This window comes from Callorhinchus milii, unplaced genomic scaffold (assembly GCF_018977255.1).
Source record: "Callorhinchus milii isolate IMCB2004 unplaced genomic scaffold, IMCB_Cmil_1.0 Scaffold2, whole genome shotgun sequence".
Classification (NCBI taxonomy): domain Eukaryota; kingdom Metazoa; phylum Chordata; class Chondrichthyes; order Chimaeriformes; family Callorhinchidae; genus Callorhinchus; species Callorhinchus milii.
Genome location: NW_024704743.1, coordinates 100,684,377 through 100,694,351, shown reverse-complemented (window position 1 = coordinate 100,694,351; position 9,975 = coordinate 100,684,377).

Here is a 9,975-nt window from a genome sequence, read left to right as displayed (position 1 = left end):
AACCGAGTACCCCACATTGTAATAAGATGCACTTTAAACTCTGCTGCTCGTTTGTGGTAAATAATTCTAAAATCTTTTCCCAAAGGAAAAAGTGCCTCCCAGAGAAGATAATTTCCTACTCGTCTGGAATGATATCAAGAAGTGACAAATTACTCACTTGACAGCATGTCTTGGTGCTCATTAAATTGTGTACCTTGGAGAGGAAACCAAATCACTTTTATCCTGGGAGAAAAAATAAAAGAGACCAAATCACTTTTATGCTCTGACTCATTCTCTCATTTGAATCCAATTTTTACACATTCTCAGAACTGTTGCATATGTGCGGAAGCCCTGATAGCACAAATCCGTATTTCCATTTATTCTTTCATGCAGAATGGAACCCAGATAGGTTGTTAAGATTCAGTGTCAACACTTCTGATAATTAAATGGATAGAATTGCATAGACTGTACACAAGTAAAACAGTCCATCCAGCCCAATTAATCATGCCATTGTTTATGCTCCACAAGAGCGTCCACCTCTCCTAAACTCTTCTGTCTAACTCCCTCCTGTAACCCTCTATTCCATTCTTTCTCATGTATGCATTGTGTTTCCTCTTAAAATCACTGATGTTTTGGTACTAGTACTGAGTTTCACATTCTCACCACATTCAGTGTAAAGAAGTTTCTCCTGTTTAGATCTGCTATCTTCTATTTATGCCTCTTCGCATGCAGAGTTTTTGTTTTGATCCACTGTGTTTCTGACAAATGTGGAAAGCTATCACTATGCTTAAGAGTGTCTAGATCAGACTGAGAGTTCCACATATGCATGCCACCTATACATAGAAATTTCCTTGTGTCTGGAATGGAATGCGTACTTGCTCCCCGGAGTGCTTACCTAATTCTGGAGTGTATTGTAATGGAATACAATTCACATTTATAAAGCACCTTTCACAAAGAGAGGACTCAAAATGTTTGACCTTAATACTTATTAGACACAGGTTGGTGAGAGCCAAGGCTTGGAAAGGCTAGACAGTGCATAAGGACCACTGCTGGAGTTTAGCCAGCTAAGCTGGTGTGTACAGGAAGAATTGCTGGTGCATTTTAATGTACAATGAATAAACCATTGAAAAAGATTGGTTTTAAATTCTAAACTTCCTCTGTGAGCTAAGCTAATACAAAATGTAGAAATGTACACATAATTGCCTGGATGCATGCAATTATTTTTATAGCTACCACAACATCAATAGCACATTTTAATCTTAAATTTCCCTTTTCACCAGAGAGCATCAATTTAAGCCTGTTGTCAGATAGTTACCCAAGGAGCAAAATGGGGATTAGAATAATTTTGTTTATTAGAATTTGGAAAGCCCTGCCAGGTGCAGTGGTCAAGGCAAGAACCATCTTTGATTTCAAGCGGGATGAAGATAGATTGAAGCGCTTTGGGACGTCCTCCCGACGTGAAAAGCGCTATATCAAATGCAAGGATTAATTAATACCTAAAAAGGAGTCATCAGAAAGGGTATGGGGAAATGGGACTTGATTGCTTTTACAAAATGCCAGCACAGACAATATGAGCCAAGTGGTCTTCTTCAGTGTTGCGAAGTTCTGTGGTTCTAAAATATAATGTGACTCAGCCTAGCATATGTTGTGACAAATTATATACAAGAAGCATTTGTTTGAAAATCCATCTGGAACACCTGGCCCCAAAGATCTTGACAGAATTGAGGATCACTCTGAGGAAGTGAGTGGGAGACAAATTGATATCCCTCTCTAACATTTCTTTCAAAAACATTCGGTCAATAACAAATGGCCAGAGCATGGTGGGGATAGTTTACTGATAGTTTTGATACAAGAGTTTGCAAACTTTCTTGTTGCTATCAAATTGCAACCGCCTGAAACAAGTTATATAGGCTGTTGGACAATCCTGAAACAGTAAATAGCCAATTAACTGGGAGCTAACGAAAGGAGATCAGGAAGTATAAAAAGGGATTCTGGGAGAATAAGTGAAGGGTTATGGCTGGAGTACTGAATTGTTGGGGGAGAAGTAAAAAAAATCTATAAAAATAATGGAATTACTTAATACACCTGTATTGTGGATTGAAAATCATTACATTGTGTCAGAAGTCAAGCTGAACTTGGCTTGGAACAGTCTACAAGATTAAACTCAAACAATACAGAGACAAAATTAGTTTTGGAGCAGCAGAAATGGATGCCATACCAAGGTATGTGCAAAAACCAAGAACATTGAGGTTACCAGGCAATTTAAGAACCTACAAAATAATTTCACAAATATTGTGCGGTAATACGATCATTAAGTAAAAGATGCAATTAAGGACCCTTAAGAGCACGGTTTGAAAAGAGAAGGTAGCTTTCTCCTGGTATCCTGAAAAATAATCTCCAAACAAAATTGGTCATTTATTTCATGGTTGTTTGTGAGACACTGAAGTGTGCAAATTGACTGCTGGGTTCACACAAACACATAGCGATGATAGCCAACCCATGGCCCACGGCTGCAAGTGTTCCACAGGACTGTTAAGACATGACCTGACAAACATTTTCACTATTCTAGGTGAGTCTGTTTTAAATCAATGTTTTGTTTTCAGTGGTTATTGAGTGGTGTTTAAGTTGTGGCCATAAATCAAAATGTATTCAATCAAGAACCTTTATTTTGTTGGCAGACCAAAAAGTTTGGCTATTACATCTTACAGTATATCCTGTGAAGTACTTTGGGACATCCTCCCACCGTGAAAGGCATTATACCAAGGGTAGGATCATTATTATTAATTAATTGTACATCTGTAATAATGCCTCTATGAAAAGGGCTGAAAAAATGGGGTCAGTTTCTTAAAATAATTGTTGGAGACAGCTGGAGGCATCAGTGACATATAAATATTACCTTAGGGATAGTAAATGTCTTAATAATGTCAAGTCTTCCTCAGAGGGTTGTGGCACAGTCCTTCTATTTTCATTTCTGTTCTATTTGGCATAAATAAAGGAAGAATTAATCATGGGGACCAATGGTGTAATCACTTTGGTTGCAAGAAAGTGAATGCCTCCTTGTAGACCATATAAAAGTAGTGCTGCAAAATCTTAAAGAGAAATGTGTGGTGGTAGGAAGATTACAAGAGGTACATATGAAGAAGATCCTTTGGCCCATTTGATCTTGTGCTTCCAGAGATTCCCCAGTTCCTGTCTCTCTCCAGATTCCCTCTATTTGGGAGCAATCGCCATCAAGGCCCTCCACGATCTTGCCCCTTCCTACCTCAGTGACCTGCTAACCCCTTATCAACTTGTCTGGGTTCACTCCGCTCAGCATGCTCCGGCCTGCTCAATGTCCCTGTCACTGGTTGGGTCTTCAGCCTTCCCGCCCCCACCCTTTGGAACTCCATCCCACATTCCCTTTGCCTTGCCCTCTCCCTTGCCTGCTTGAAGGCATGTCTCAAGACTCTCCTCTTCGACCATGCCTTCGGCCACCCTCCTATCCTCCCTTACCAAAAAACCCACCCCACCCCCAGGGTTTGTGTCCAAATCTCTGATTTCCAGCGCCTTGGGACGTCCTCCCGATGTGAAAGATGCCATACAAATATAATTTTGTATTGTATTTAATTTATATTTTGAGCAATCTAGTCATCAGAGAAAATATGAGAGTGTTATCTGACAGGTCAGAAAGAAGCCATAATACAATATATAACAGAACGACATGGCAGCAGATGTACTGTAGGTAAAATATGAAAAGATGGTATTTCATGTTAGCCAACAATTACACCCCTCCAAGGTCTCTGAATATAGGTCAAGTACCTTAACATTGGCTTCCCTGGGGACAAGTGCTAACACAAAGGATAAAGGACAAATCAAGGAATACCTCGTGAAACGATCTACCACCATTTTTAAAAAAAATCACTTTAAAATTAGAAATTACTAAAAAAAATTCCAAGTTATTTTGATTTGTCCTGATGAAGAATCCTCCAAATAGAATTGATCACTCACTTCATGGTTATTTGTGGGACATTGTTGTGCACAAATTGCCTACAAAATACACCGTCACTACACTTTAGTGTGCATCTTGTGAAGTTCTCCCTTACATCAAATGTAAGGATTATTTAATATTTATTTATTCATGATTATTATAATAATCTTTGCATCTGATATGCAATAATTACTGACAGTATAATCCTGGCCTCTAATGGTGAAATATCTCAAAGTGCTTCACAGGGAATTCTTGGCTAAGGGAAGTCAATGGATTATTGATTGTTCCTGCACAGACTCATTAAACCAAGTCATTCCTGGGTTACTGAGAATGATTGCCTGCTCCATTTTTTGGAATTATTATTAAAAAATACAAAGCACAATTAACTGTCCTAAAAGTAATAAAATAATATTAATAATAATACTTGCATTTGATATAGCGCTTTTCACATCTTCTAGACGTCTCAAAGCGCTTCACAGAATATGCTGTAAAGTGAGTTGACTGTATATTTGTGGGCGAAACGAGGCAGCCAATTGCGCACAGCAGTGTCCTATAAACAGTCAAGGATTAAAAATGATCAAATGCTACTTTGCAAATGCTACTTTTCCAGGTAATAAGAAATTTAATGTAATTTTGGTCTTTTGAATAGACTTCTGCAGTCCCTGTTTTGACATTTATTTTAATGCTAGTTGTAGGCTGTAGTTCTGTGATTCTCGATTGTACTCATTCAACAAATATTACATATATCTAATTATTCTGGACTCTTCCATTTGGATCTAACATAGTTTTGTTCTTGGAACAAATATTCTTTAAGGGACAGTTTTGCAACCATTACCCAGATTCACAACATTGACAAGACTGTAGCATCGATTTAATTATGTTTGACTACAAAATACGCAGTCACTTTAATTCATAGCAAAATCCAATGAAGCACTTTGAGACACCCTGCCGACGGGAACGGCACTATATCAAATGCAAGGATTATTTAGTGAACGTTTCTGCTACGATTCCTTCAATACCACAGCATACTGAGTAGTAAACTTATGTGCAATGCTTGAAGGATTAAAGCACTCAGTTGAAATTGTCCTGTCTATGACAATGTCACTGGCTAGCTACAGCTATATTGTTACCTATGAGGGGATTGCCATGTGGTATAACTAAGTTTGAATATTCTGTATTGATCAAAATTACTGTAGCAATGTTTTACAGGAGTGACGAAAATGACCAAGCTAGTCTCATTGTCATCATTAACTAAAGGCTTTCTACAGCTGAAATAAGTCAAGTTGACACTATGCTCCATGGTGCACTTGTAAAGGTTGTAAGACAACAATAAGTCAGAACTCTCCCAGATCTCCCATCTGTAATTGACTGCATATGAAGCTGTTGTAATTTTTAAAACAATAGGGATTGATTATGAATCACTGTGACTTAAAAGGAAAGTTAGATTTGAAATGAATGTATGATACTAAAAATGTCCTGCAACAATTAGGTTATATACTAGGGTTGGCTTAAAATTTCATAAAAATGTAAATTATTCTTTGTAAAATATTATTTATTCATTATCTATCTGGCAAAAGAACCATTTTTAAAAAAAGCTATTAAAGAGCAGTTTAGTAAGAAATGCCCTGCAAATTTTGAAATGTCTCAAAATGGCTTTAGAGAAAATTATTCTTATATGTAGTGACATTTTTTGTACAGTGGCAGCCATTCTGTGCACAGTAAAGTCCCACAAATAGCTGTGAGGTGAATGACCAATTTATCTGCAGGATACTTGGCCGGGGCAGTGAGATAAACTCACTTCCTTTCAAATTATGTCTACTGTCTGAGTCACAAGATTAAGGGTTCAATCACCATGTTAGGACTTTGAAATTTCAGTCTCCAGGCCGACATCCAATGCAGTGTTGTGCTGCATTAGATGAGGTGCCGTCCTTCAGATGAGATCCTATATGCCTGTTCAGGTGGACGCTAAAAACCCCATGGCAGCATTTAAAAATCGAAGGGAATTTCTCCTGGCCAACAATCCCCAGATAAGCCTGATTATTCACTTCATGGCTGTTTGTAATGCATTGCTATACACAAATTGACTACTGAATTTGCCTCCCAAACAGTTACACCCTTTAGAGCAAAAGCCTGTGCAGTATTATGAGATTTCCTTCCTATGTGAAAGCTACTATATCAAATTTAAGGATTATTATGATAACTTTTTAGCATCCGCTTGTAGAATAAATAGATGAGATATCAGCTAAAAGTGTCATCTGATGATAATAATAATAATCCTTGATATAGCACCTCATTACATCTCTGAGACGTCTCAAAGCACTTCACAGAGTATACTTTTAATATATCACTTTTATATATCACTTTTAATCAAGTAGCACTCCCCCAGTACTGGACTGAAATGCTTGTCTAGACTGTGCTCAAGTAACATTGAAAAGTTAATACTTCTCTGGATGTGGATTGGGAATGGGGTGTTCAGTCCCAAACCTGTTGTAAAGTTCAGGATACAAAACAATTGTGTTTCTGTCCTTGTATTAAATATCACTTCACATAACACAGTTCCCTCCCCAGGTCCACAGTTTCATTGTGAAGATGGGTCATCACTTTTTCTTCATCAGAAACTGTTCCTTTTTTGCTGCATTTGCTTTTGAGAGATGTCTGAGAGAATATTTAAATAGTCAGGGTGCATAAATTTATGATTACCAATTACCTGTGGTCCATTATTAATCGGAACTATATTTTCATAGAATTTTACTTATATTTTTACTTTGTTGAAAAACTTTAAAAATGAAAAAATCAGAGTTCTGTTTTACCTGGAATTTTGATGCAGTCTCATTAATTTACTGTCTTATTTTATCTGGGTAATTTGTCAGTATATAGTGGTATAAATTGGCAATTTTTTCAGCGTGTTTTAATGCATTCTTTTTAAAGGAAACCAGTTTTGCAAATGTTCATAACACAAGATATTGCACTTTAATTAGATGAAAAGAATCATTTTTTAGCATTTAATTCTGATTTTGGAAAGCACAATGAAAATGTTTTAAACACATTGGTACTATCAGAAATTTAAATAATAAAGTTAAATTTGCCATTATTGCATTGCTCAAGTCCTTTTGCTTATGCTGAGAAATAATAAATGCTTTGTGACATCCTCCTGTGAAAATACTATATATATCTTGTGTTTCCAATCTTTTTCTCCTGATAAAGTTTCTTTGAAGTTATTCTACGTGAGATAATTAATCCTTACATTTGATATAACTCCTTTCTCATTGGGAGGTCAAAGTATTTCACAGGATTTACAATAAAGCGTAGTGACTGTGTAGTGACTTCAGTTCTGATGAAGGATCGTGGACTCAAAACATTGACTCACTTTCCTTTCTCCATAGATGCTGCCTGACCTGCTGAGTTTTCCCAGCTCTCTCTGTTTTTGTTTCAGATTCCAGCACCTGCAGTATTTTGTGTTTTGTAGTGACTGTGTACCTTGTGGGCGAATGTAGCAGCCAAATTGTCTACAGCAAAGACTCACAAAATGAAAGGCGCTAAGCAAGTTATTGTAAGTTAGACAAGAGCCCAGAATGGCTGGATAGGTGAGCGGCACATGAAAGCAAGCGAACTGATCCTGTTTCTGTATACAAGAATAAGGCAAAAATGGAAAATGGATTGATATTGCATAAAGGATAGTAAATATTGAAGAATAATAAAAGAAGCAAAGATTTTACAAACTTTGTATGTAACATTTTTAAATTCTATATTCAGTTATGTTATCCTATTAGTGTAGAATTTCCTGGTATAATTATTGTAATATTGGGCATTATTCAGCTTTATAGTGCACAAGCTGAACACGTAAGAGAATGGGCAAGGAGCACAGATTCCCTAGAGCAGCCACAAGTCTGAAGGCTGAATTTTAATTACAAATTTACACCTTATCTATGACATTATAATAGGTATATAAAAAAAAGAAGCATGAATTGTACTGGTCTGCTGAGTAGGGGACTCACCAAGTTGTCACTGCTGTAGTTGGAGCCATGTGAGGAAGATCTGTGTAACTACTGTTCAGAGCATTACATAGAATAATACTGCATGGAAACTTGCCATTCAGCCCATCTAGACTGAGTCTGTGTTTATATGCTATATAACACTTCACCCTTCCTATTCCCTCATTTTCTTTATTTCCTTCTCCCTCATTAAGTTTCCTTTGAGACGTCTCAACGACTTAATAAGGTGCTATATCAAATACAAGGATTATTATTATTATATATTACTAAATATGTTGAAAGTTTTTGCTTCTGGCAATGAAGTCCACATTCCCACCACCTTCTGCATGAAGAAGCTCCTCCAAAACTTCCTTTCAGATCTGCTACTGGCCATCTTATAATTGGGCCCCCATGTTTTGGACAGACCAATAAATGGAAACAGCCTATTAATATCAACCGTATTGAATCCTTTCATAATCTGAAAAACCTGTCAGGTCTCCTCTCAATCATTTCAAGTCTAGAGAGAAAATCTCCAAACTATCTAATCTTTCTTGACAGCTGTGCCCACTCATCATATGTATAAGGATTAATCCTTATCATACAATCTTGTAATTTTTTGCTTAGAGTTGGGTTACCAGCAAAATGATTAACAAGAAAAAACAAACTTGATTCATACATGAGGGAGAAGGGAATAAAGGGGGAATAGGAGAGATTAAATAGTATGGAAGCTCATATGGAGTATAAACACTGGCACTTACTAGTTGGGTTGAATGGCCTGTATCCATGCTGTAACATTTTATATAATTCTATATTTTCCTCCTCCCTGGGTTGTAACAGTGTAGGGAAAGGATGCTTTGGGAAAAATAATAATAAATTGGTCACTCAATCCACGACTGTTTGCAGGACACTGCTGTGCGCATTTGGCTGCCATGTATTACCCACAAAAATATAGTCAATTCACTTTACAGTATATTCTGTGAAGCGCTTTGAGACTTCTCTAAGACGTGGTAAGGTACTATATCAAATGCAAGCTTTATTATTATAACTGCTTTCAGAAAGAGCTATGTGGCAGAGGATGGAGATGTGTATTGTAAGACAAATTTTAATGGACTGGGTTAGAAAAAAGTTGACTGCAGCTTTTAATACATGACAAAATAACAATTCGGGAGATAATTTCTGACAAACAGACCCTTATTAGTGAATTACACCAATTAAATCTCAATGTGGAGGAGAAAGATTCTTATTTTGTAGTAATTGTCTGCTTGTCTGAGAAATGTGTCAAAATGCTTTTCTATGAGTATGGATATTTCATTATGGAAACCATGTTAATTAGAACTAATTTACATGTATAGAGTTGAAGGATTCCAAAATCGATTCTCCAATGTGGAGCAAAAACAAATGGGAAGCCTTGTGGATAGCATGCAGTTTGAATGAAGTCAACTAATTCAATCCAATCTGCAATTTAAAATGATCATAACATGGAATTTTCTCTTAAACTTTAAAGGCATATTGCCTTATTTATATTAAATATTAATGAAATTCCACATCCACTGTGTGAATGGTTAACAATACTGGATTTGATATGGTATCTTTCTCATGTTACGAGGTCATCTCAAAGCATTTCAAAGGATTGTACTCTGAGGTGGAGTTGCTGTGTTTTTGTAGGTGAACATATCAGCGATTTTGTACAGCAGTCTCCCACAAACAGCCATGAAGTGAATGAGCACCTTAATCAGGGGTTTGTTGGCCAGGACACCAGGAGAGGCTCCTTCCCTTTTCTGTTTTTTAATAAAAAGCAACACAGTCACTTCAAAGTGAATGAAACTGCCAGGAGTCACCCAGTTTCCCGAGCTGAACCTAAGCTACTGAGGTATAAAAAGAGCTATTAAAAACACCTCATTATGGTAAATTTGATTTGAAGCCTTGGGGGAAAACAAGTTTTGACTGAAAGAAGAACAGCTTCTGGCTTGTGAAGCCGAAGTAAGTATAGTTAATCCTTGCATTTAGTTTGCGCTTTCCCATCAGGAAGATATTTCAAAGAGTTTTACAGCATATACT